This window comes from Anomaloglossus baeobatrachus, chromosome 1 (genome assembly GCF_048569485.1).
Source record: "Anomaloglossus baeobatrachus isolate aAnoBae1 chromosome 1, aAnoBae1.hap1, whole genome shotgun sequence".
NCBI classification, from domain to species: domain Eukaryota; kingdom Metazoa; phylum Chordata; class Amphibia; order Anura; family Aromobatidae; genus Anomaloglossus; species Anomaloglossus baeobatrachus.
The window spans coordinates 546,556,846-546,567,350 of NC_134353.1; positions in this window are offsets into that span (position 1 = coordinate 546,556,846).

Consider the following 10,505-nt stretch of genomic DNA (forward strand, 5'->3'; position numbering starts at 1 on the left):
GACATCTAATTCTCAACTAAATACTGTAGTGCAACAAACACATATACAGTGGCCACCTTCTTCTTTGGGAAGTGAATCACAAAATAGGCCAATAACTATCCCACACCAAACAGGTACGTTATTAACACAAATGCCATCACAACAGCCATCTTTTTACCAACAAGGGACACATCAGACACCTATGCAATCCTCTATTAGCTTTCCAAGTAATGTAAGTAATGTTCAAAGATTACCACAAATGGTCCATCAACCAGCATCCATCCATATGCAACCTAATCTACAACAACAGTACTTTCAAAGTCAGCCTTACACTACCAAGTTCACATACACACATACTCAGCCTCTACCGTCACAACAATATGTACCACCTACACTTGGTATTCAATCTGCTCAAACAATGACAGCAATGTTTGTTCCAAGCACAACAAATGTCACTAGTGGAAACACTGTTCAGGCACTTACTAGAACATCTAGTGTTGTGCAGCCAACATATTCTATAGGTGACAATGCCATGGAGACAACACAGGAAAGCATCACTAGCCTAGAGGATTTAGTTGACACCTAATTTTATATAGTAATGTTTGGAAAACATTTTGGAATTTTTTCTTTGTTATGGCTGTTTAGAAAACATTCCAAAATGTTTCACATTACTTAGTCCATATGTTTGGGTTACTATTTCTTTACAATGGGTCAAATTGCATTTGTACATTACTCTATCACTTTCCAAACATTACCTGCATGTTACAATGTTGGCTTGCTCAGGACATGAGCTTAGGACCATCCATTTAAAACAACTGTGTTCAGGGAAAATATGCACGCACATAACCAACTACATTTACATTCAAACACCTTTATCTATATTTACAAATTCAGCCACTATGCAGTATCTGCATATGGTCTGGTCCCATACTTGTATTCCAATAGTGTCAAACAAATTTTGTTTGCGTGGCATTATTGCATAATACAGTATGGTGTTAAAAATACAGGGTGTCTTGCAAAAGATAACAGGCATACATAGGTAACTAAAACATACAGTAATAATTGATTCTTGACAACAGTTAAAAATCAATTTTATTAACTTCTCATAAATATTGTGTTAAACACAAAAACCCCAAAATTTAAATTTTTTGGAGATACAATAAAACACAAAATAGCTTGATTTATAAACCAACTTAAAAAACCCCCAAATTATTTGTGAAATATATAACTATGTAAGGCCATTTTCTCTTCTGAAATACATATGTGTTTGTGAATATGTAACTGAGTGATATACTATATACAAATGTCTAAATTATACATTACTATACAGATTTAAACTAAAATAATCTTTAAACTGATTTCTCACTTGTAGGCCAGAAGTGGCCAAATTGGTTCTTACACTTCCATTACCTACTAATGCAGCATTTAGACCTGGTAAATAGTCAATGTCATCATCATTGCTTTCATGTAATCTACAGTAATTATGTAAAATTACTGTAGCTTTCATGACAGCCTTGACGGTGGTTGGTTGGGGCTGGATGGTGGTTTGATAAATGCACCATCTTGATGCCAAAATGCCAAAGGCTCATTCAACATAGCAACGTGCTCTGGCCAATGTGCTATTAAATTGGGCTTTTGATCTGTCTAGTCCACGTCTTGGATATGGACACATCAAATGCCTAGACAAGGCAAACCCCTGATCAGCAACCATAACAAATGGTGCATTAGAGCCATTAGTACCAGATAAAGGTCTGGGTTCTGGCAAATTTAGATTGTCTGACATTTAAGGGGGCTTTACACGCTACGATATCGTTAATGTTTTATTGTCGGGGTCACGTCGTTAGTGATGCACATCCAGCGTCATTAACTGTATCGCAACGTGTAACACTTACCAGTAGAGTTGAGCGCGGTTCGTGGTTCGTGGTTCTCCAGTTCGCGGCTCGAGTGATTTTGGGGCATGTTCTAGATCGAACTAGAACTCGAGCTTTTTGCAAAAGCTCGATAGTTCTAGATACGTTCGAGAACGGTTCTAGCAGCAAAAAGCAGGGCTTTTTACAGCTACAGTGTGCAGGAGCCATCGCTGGCAGCCTGCCACAAGCTGGTAACCAAGATAAACATCGGGTATCCAAGCAAAGCGCTTTGGTTAGTAACCCGATGTTTATCTTAGTTACGTGCAGGAAGCCCACACTTTCCCGCTCAGCTCGCTCCGCCCCCTCCTGCCCGCGGCATGTACACATACATACACAAACACACACACACACACACATCCCCCCCCCATCCCCCCCATCCCCCCCTCGCCCGCCCGCTCGCTCGCTCGCTCGCTCGGCTTACCTGCGGTGATGAAGTCCCGCCATCCCGACCTCAGCGCTGTCACTGTCCTCCATGGCCGCCGCTTGTCACATCACCTATCGCTTCCGACCCGAGACTGACTAGCGGTGACGTCACGGACCTCTCGCGATACTTGCTGTGAAGGCGCCGGTCATTGACCTCAGTGACAGGGGCTGTCAGTGTGCTGGAGATCAGCGCAGGTAATGTACCTCGCTGACAGCAGCACTTGTCACCCCCCTGCAGTGACCTGGGCTGACCCATTGATGTTAGCTCAGGTCACTGCACTGCTCTCCCAGTCAATGGGGAACATCCTGCTCTTCATTGACTGGGACAGTGTGGATCGTCATGGCAACCCCTTGGATTACACCAGACCTGGATTTGTTTTTCAATCTAATAAATTGGTTAAAGAGGGAATGTTTTGGGGAGTGTTTTTTCAAATAAAAATGTGTTTGTCGTCTATTTTTTTTTATTACTGACTGGGTTGGCGATGTCGGGTATCTGATAGACGCCTGACCTCACCAACCCCAGGGCTTGATGCCAGGTGACATTACACATCTGGTATTAACCCCAAATATTACCCCGTTTGCCACCGCACCAGGGCGCGGGATGAGCTGGGGCGAAGCACCAGGATTGGCGCATCTAATGGATGCGCCACTTCTGGGGCGGCTGCGGCCTGCTATTTTTAGGCTGGGGAGATTCCAATAACCATGGACCTCCCTAGTCTGAGAATATCAGGCCCCAGCTGTCTGCTTTACCTTGGCTGGTGATCCAATTTTGGGGGACCCCTACGTGTTTTTTTTTTTAATTATTTATTTAATTTAAAATAACAGCGTGGGGTGCCCTCAGTTTTGGATTACCAGCCAAGGTGAGGTTGCCAGCTGTGGTCTGCAGGCTGCAGCCGTCTGCTTTACCCTAGCTGGCTACAAAACTAGGGGGAACCCTATGTCATTTTTTTTTCATTTTTTTGGCTAAATACAAAGCTAAGCACCCCTTAGTGCCACATGAAAGGTACCAAAGGGTGTTCCACTTTTTCTCCATTTTTTTCTCCACTTTCTCTCCACTTTTTCTCCACTTTTTCTCCATTTTTTTCTCCACTTTTTCTCCACTTTTTCTCCACTTTTTCTCCACTTTTTCTCCACTTTTTCTCCTCTTAATCTCCACTTTTTCTCCTCTTATGCTCCACTTTTTCTCCACTTTTTCTCCACTTTTTCTCCACTTTTTTCTCCACTTTTTCTCCTCTTATGCTCCACTTTTTCTCCACTTTTTCTCCACTTTTTCTCCTCTTATGCTCCACTTTTTCTCCACTTTTTCTCCACGTTCTCTCCACTTTTTTCTCCACTTTTTCTCCTCTTATGCTCCACTTTTTCTCCACTTTTTCTCCACTTTTTCTCCACTTTTTCTCCACTTATGCTCCACTTTTTCTCCACTTTTTCTCCACTTTTTCTCCACTTTTTCTCCACTTTTTTCTCCACTTTTTCTCCTCTTATGCTCCACTTTTTCTCCACTTTTTCTCCACTTTTTCTCCTCTTATGCTCCACTTTTTCTCCACTTTTTCTCCACTTTTTCTCCACTTTTTCTCCACTTTTTCTCCACTTTTTCTCCTCTTATGCTCCACTTTTTCTCCACTTTTCTACACTTTTTTCTCCACTTTTTCTCCTCTTATGCTCCACTTTTTCTCCACTTTTTCTCCACTTTTTCTCCTCTTAATCTCCACTTTTTCTCCTCTTATGCTCCACTTTTTCTCCACTTTTTTCTCCACTTTTTCTCCACTTTTTCTCCTCTTATGCTCCACTTTTTCTCCACTTTTTTCTCCACTTTTTTCTCCACTTTTTCTCCTCTTAATCTCCACTTTTTCTCCACTTTTTCTCCACTTTTTCTCCACTTTTTCTCCACTTTTTTCTCCACTTTTTCTCCACTTTTTCTCCTCTTATGTTCCACTTATTCTCCACTTTTTCTCCACTTTTTCTCCACTTTTTCTCCACTTTTTCTCCTCTTATGCTCCACTTTTTCTCCACTTTTTCTCCACTTTTTCTCCACTTTTTCTCCTCTTATGCTCCACTTTTTCTCCACTTTTTCTCCACTTTTTCTCCTCTTATGCTCCACTTTTTCTCCACTTTTTCTCCACTTTTTCTCCACTTTTTCTCCTCTTATGCTCCACTTTTTCTCCACTTTTTCTCCACTTTTTCTCCTCTTATGCTCCACTTTTTCTCCACTTTTTCTCCTCTTATGCTCCACTTTTTCTCCACTTTTTTCTCCACTTTTTTCTCCACTTTTTCTCCTCTTAATCTCCACTTTTTCTCCACTTTTTCTCCACTTTTTCTCCTCTTATGCTCCACTTTTTCTCCACTTTTTCTCCTCTTATGCTCCACTTTTTCTCCACTTTTTTCTCCACTTTTTTCTCCACTTTTTCTCCTCTTAATCTCCACTTTTTCTCCACTTTTTCTCCACTTTTTCTCCACTTTTTCTCCACTTTTTCTCCACTTTTTTCTCCACTTTTTCTCCACTTTTTCTCCTCTTATGTTCCACTTATTCTCCACTTTTTCTCCACTTTTTCTCCACTTTTTCTCCACTTTTTCTCCTCTTATGCTCCACTTTTTCTACACTTTTTCTCCACTTTTTCTCCACTTTTTCTCCTCTTATGCTCCACTTTTTCTCCACTTTTTCTCCACTTTTTCTCCTCTTATGCTCCACTTTTTCTCCACTTTTTCTCCAATTTTTCTCCACTTTTTCTCCTCTTATGCTCCACTTTTTCTCCACTTTTTCTTCACTTTTTTCTCCACTTTTTCTCCTCTTATGCTCCACTTTTTCTCCACTTTTTCTCCACTTTTTCTCCTCTTAATCTCCACTTTTTCTCCTCTTATGCTCCACTTTTTCTCCACTTTTTTCTCCACTTTTTCTCCACTTTTTCTCCTCTTATGCTCCACTTTTTCTCCACTTTTTTCTCCACTTTTTTCTCCACTTTTTCTCCTCTTAATCTCCACTTTTTCTCCACTTTTTCTCCACTTTTTCTCCACTTTTTCTCCACTTTTTCTCCACTTTTTTCTCCACTTTTTCTCCACTTTTTCTCCTCTTATGTTCCACTTATTCTCCACTTTTTCTCCACTTTTTCTCTACTTTTTCTATGGTCGGTCTACCCATTAGCTCTGCCATGCATAGTGTAGCTCTACACCTACTGCACATGTTACTTTATGATTGACATCTCTTTCGTACCAGAGCTGTCTAAGTCTACTCTGACCCCATATTTGTCATTACTATATTGTCCTTGTACTGTATTATGACATTTGTATCATGTGTTTCATTTCTTGCTGTGTTGCAATTTTTTTGCTGCATCCCAATTGTACCTCTACATTGTTCGAGTTTATGTTATTGTTCTCTCACTCTTATGTGATACTGATTATTGTCATTTTTCATGATTACATGCAGATAAGTCCAATCTGACGAAGGCTCAGGCCGAAACGTCATTTGTAACTTGTTTTGGACAAAAACATATATGCTTATGAAAAAAAAATTTTCTTAATACGGACCAATAAAGAGTGATTTTGCATTACTATCCATTGTGACTTACTGACTTAGTCTGGGAGATATAGAGTGCCGAGGTTACTCACTAATTTTATCTATTATTACCTCTGAGCACCTATATACCAGTGAGCAGAGCTTCCTCTACAGTAGTTCTCCTGATTAGGCATGCCCTTACCTCATGAGCAGGGCATTGCAGCTTTGGTAGCAACCATTACGACATGGACTCTGCTGCTGTGGACCCGGGGAGAGTGAGTGCAGATTCATTGCACCCACACTCCTCACATGAAGGGTCCGCACTCCTAGAAAATGGGGGATACGTTCCCTGAGTGTCTCCCCCCCATATTCTAGACGGTCCAGAGTCGTCGTGGGACCCCTTTATTTTTTTTCTTACAATAAATTGGTGAAAGAGGAAATGTTTTGGGGACTGTTTTTTCAAATAAATTTCTTTTGTCGATTTTTTGTTTTTGTTAGTACTGACAGTTTATGATGTTGGGTATCTAATAGACGCCATGACATCACAAACTGCTGGGCTTGATCTCAGGTGACTTTACAGCTAGTATCAACCCGATTTATTACCCCGTTTGCCACTGCACCAGGGCACGGGATGAGCTGGGGTGAAGCGCCAGGATTGGCGCATCTAGTGGATGCGCCACGTCTGGGGTGCCTGCGGCCTGCTATTTTTAGGCTGTGAAGGCCCAATAACTATGGACCTTCCCACCCTGAGAATACCAGACCACAGCTGTCCGCTTTACCTTGGCTGGTGATCCAATTTGGGGGGTCCCCTACTTTTATTGTGTAATTATTAATATTTATAAAATAATTATAAAAAAGAGCCTGAGGGGACCTCCACATTGGATCCCCAACCACGGTAAAGCTGCCAGCTGTGGTTTTCAGGCTACAGCCGTCTGCTTTACCCTAGCTGGCTATCAAAAATGGGGGGACCCAACGTAATTTTTTTTTTTTAACTATTTTTTAAATAGAAAAAATTAATGGGCTTCCCTGTATTTTGATTGCCAACCAAGGTAACGGCAGGCAGATGGGGGTGGCAACCCATAGCTGTCTGCTTTATCTGCGCTGAGAATCAAAAATACCGCGGAGCGCTACGTCATTTTTTTAAAGATTTATTTTTACAGCACTGTGATGTCCAGCAATCAAAATACAGGGAAGCCCATTTTATTTTTAGTTATTTAAATAAATAATTAAAAAAAATATATGTTAGCTCCCACTGCATTTTTTGTATTGCTAGCTAAGGGTAATCCAAGCAGCTACTGGCTGCTAACCCCCACTGCTTGGTGTTACCTTCACTGGCAATGGAAAATCCAGGGAAGCATTTTTTTTTTTTTTTTTGCCAAAAAGCTACAAAAAAAGGACGTGAGCTTCGCCATATTTTTGTATGCTAGCCAGGTATAGCAGGCAGGTGCTGGAAGAGTTGGATACAGCGCCAGAAGATGGCGCTTCTATGAAAATGCCATTTTCTGAGGTGGCTGCAGACTGCAATTCGCAGCAGTGGGGCCCAGAAAGCTCAGGCCAACCGGTGGTGCGGATTCCAATCCCCAGCTGCCTAGTTGTACCTGGCTGGACACAAAAATGGGGCAAAGCCTACGTCATTTGTTTTCTAATTATTTCATGAAATTCATGAAATAATAAAAAAAGGGCTTCCCTTTATTTTTGGTTCCCAGCCGGGTACAAATAGGCAACTGGGGGTTGGGGGCAGCCGTACCTGCCTGCTGTACCTGGCTAGCATACAAAAATATGGCGAAGCCACATAATTTTTTCAGGGGGCAAAAAACTTCTGCATACAGTCCTGGATGGAGTATGCTGAGCCTTATAGTTCTGCAGCTGCTGTCTGTCTGTATGGAGAAGAGCAGACAGCAGCTGCAGAACTACAAGGCTCAGCATACTCCATCCAGGACTGTATGCAGAAGTTTTTTGCCCACCAAAAAAATGACGTGGGCTTCGCCATATTTTTGTATGCTAGCCAGGTACAGCTGGCAGCCACGGGCTGCCTCCAACCCCCAGTTGCCTATTTGTACCCGGCTGGGAACCAAAAATATAGGGAAGCCCGTTTTTTTTAATTATTTCACTTATTTCATGAAATAATTAAAAAACAAATGACGTGGGCTTCGCCCTATTTTTGTGTCCAGCCGGGTACAACTAGGCAGCTGGGGATTGGAATCCGCAGCACAGGTTAGCCCGAGGTTTGTGGGCGCCTCTGCTGCGGATTTCAGTCCGCAGCCGTCCCAGAAAATGGCGCTCTCATAGAAGCGCCATCATCTGGCGCTGTATCCAACTCTTCCAACAGCCCTGGAGCCGGGTGGCTTGTTGGGTAATCATGAGTTAATACTGGCTTTGTTTTACCAGCCAGTATTAAGCCAGAGATTCTTAATGTCAGGCACGTTTGACCCGGCCATTAAGAATCTCCAATAAAGGGTTAAAAAAAGACACCACACAGAGAAAAAATACTTTAATAGAAATAAATACACAGACACATTAGAGACTCCATCTTTATTACCCCTGTCAGCCCTCCACGATCCTGCTCTTCTGTCTTCTTTCTTTCTAGTGTAGTAGTAGTGACGATTGTAGTGAGGAAGGATGAGATTCACCAGCTCATCACTTGGGGCTGGGGAACCTCCATCCTAACTACAATGCTCACTACAATCGGGAAGCAGCGTGCAGCCTTCACTCCGTGAGTGATCACTGCTGGCTGCTAGCGGTAACGCTGACAGACGCGTTACCATAGCAACGGTGCTCTCGGAGCCGCGGTTAGCGGTGACGTCACCGCTAACTGCGTTGCTATGGCAACGGTGATCTCCGTTAATGACCGGCTGTGTCAGCCGGTCCCTAACGGAACGGGGAGTCGACCGTGTGCTAGAGCATGTCGTCGGTACACGGCGATACACATATGTGCACCGTGTACCGGAGAGATGCACTCGCAGGTCCTACATGACGTGTCATAGTCATGTGACCAGTCTGTAGCCAATGAGATAATAGCCACGTGACTGGTCACATGGCTATTTTGACGTCACGATAGGTCCTGCTTCTCTGCTGGCAGTGCAGGTCACCGGGAGGATTCAGCGATCATCGGATGGAATAGCGGCAGGAGACAGAGTGCAGAAGGGATCGCGAGGACCGGTAAGTGTTATGGCAATGTTTATTAACTGTTTGTGTACATTTATAATGCATTTTTATATGTTTGTGATTGCCTCCCATTATAGCCTATACGTTCGAGTTCGGTTCGTCGAACGTTCGACGAACCGAACTCGAACGGGAGCTCCGTTCGGCGAACCGACCTCGAGCCGAACCGCGACCGGTTCGCTCATCTCTACTTACCAGCGACCTAAACGTCCTCCAAAGTGGTGAAAATCGTTCCCCATGGAGAGGTCATCCTAAAACCAAAAATTGTTAATGGTCGTTTAAAGATGTTGTTCCTCGTTCCTGTGGCAGCATACATCGCTGTGTGTGACACCGCAGGAGCGAGGAACCTCACCTTACCTGCGTCCTGCCCGCAATGAGGAAGGAAGCAGGTGGGCGGGATGTTCGTCCCGCTCATCTCTGCCCCTCCGCTTTGATTGGCCGGCCGCTTAGCGACGTCGCGGTGATGTCGCCATAACGCCGAACGCACCTCCCCCTTGAGGGAGGGATTGTTCGGCAGTCACAGCGATGCCGCCGACCAGGTAAGTGCGTGTGACGCTGCCGTAGCGATAATGTTCACTGCGGCAGCAATCACACGATATCGCATGCACGACGGGGGCGGGTGCTTTTGCGTACAATATCGCTAGCAATTGCTAGAAATATCATAGCGTGTAAAGCCCGCTTAAGCGTCTTGCTAAGTGTGAACTTCTGAAAATTCGTGCATCAGAGGCACTGCCATAGGCACCAATATCAGCAAATAGAAAACAGTAGTTAGTGTCTACCAAAGCCAAAATAACTACAGAAAAAAAGTTGTGGAAATTAAAATATCTTGAAGCAGAGTTAGGTGGTTTCTTCACTCTAATATGTTTGCCGTCTATGGCGCCAATACAGTTAGGAAATGATGTTTTGTCAAAAAAATCTTCAGAAATTCACATCCAATCCTGTGATGTAGGCTGCTGCATGACATCATGCTTAAGGGTTTCCCATAGCACAGTGCAGGTATGCAGTATTATCATGCCAAATGTCGATCTTCCCAATAAAAATTCAAAATTGTAGACTGCTGATGGATTGCCCAGTTGCAAGGAATCTAAAAATAACAAGGACATCACATTACTATGTTTATTATTAGTAGTGGATTTTTTTTAAAAAATATTTATTACAATGGCTGGATACATATACTGTTTAACAATTTTTGTATGCCTTTATTTAAAAATCATAATGACAAATCTTTTTTTCCATATTGGAAAATTGAATATATTTATGTTTAATAAACAATCTTGTTTGGAATTGGAATCTCGTATCATTTTTCTATTAAATGGTTGAATGGTATGTCTAAGCACTCAGACCATGTTATTACACTAAAATGAGTAAATATAGGTTAGTAATAAATTATTACAAACACATATATAGGTATATGAATGTACATATGGGTATTTACTGAATGTTTCTACATTTAAACACATTATAAGCCTAAAAACTAACGTATGAGTATGGAATAAAACAGATACCGTAAAGTAACCAACAAGCGTTCCTCAGGGCAGATGCTG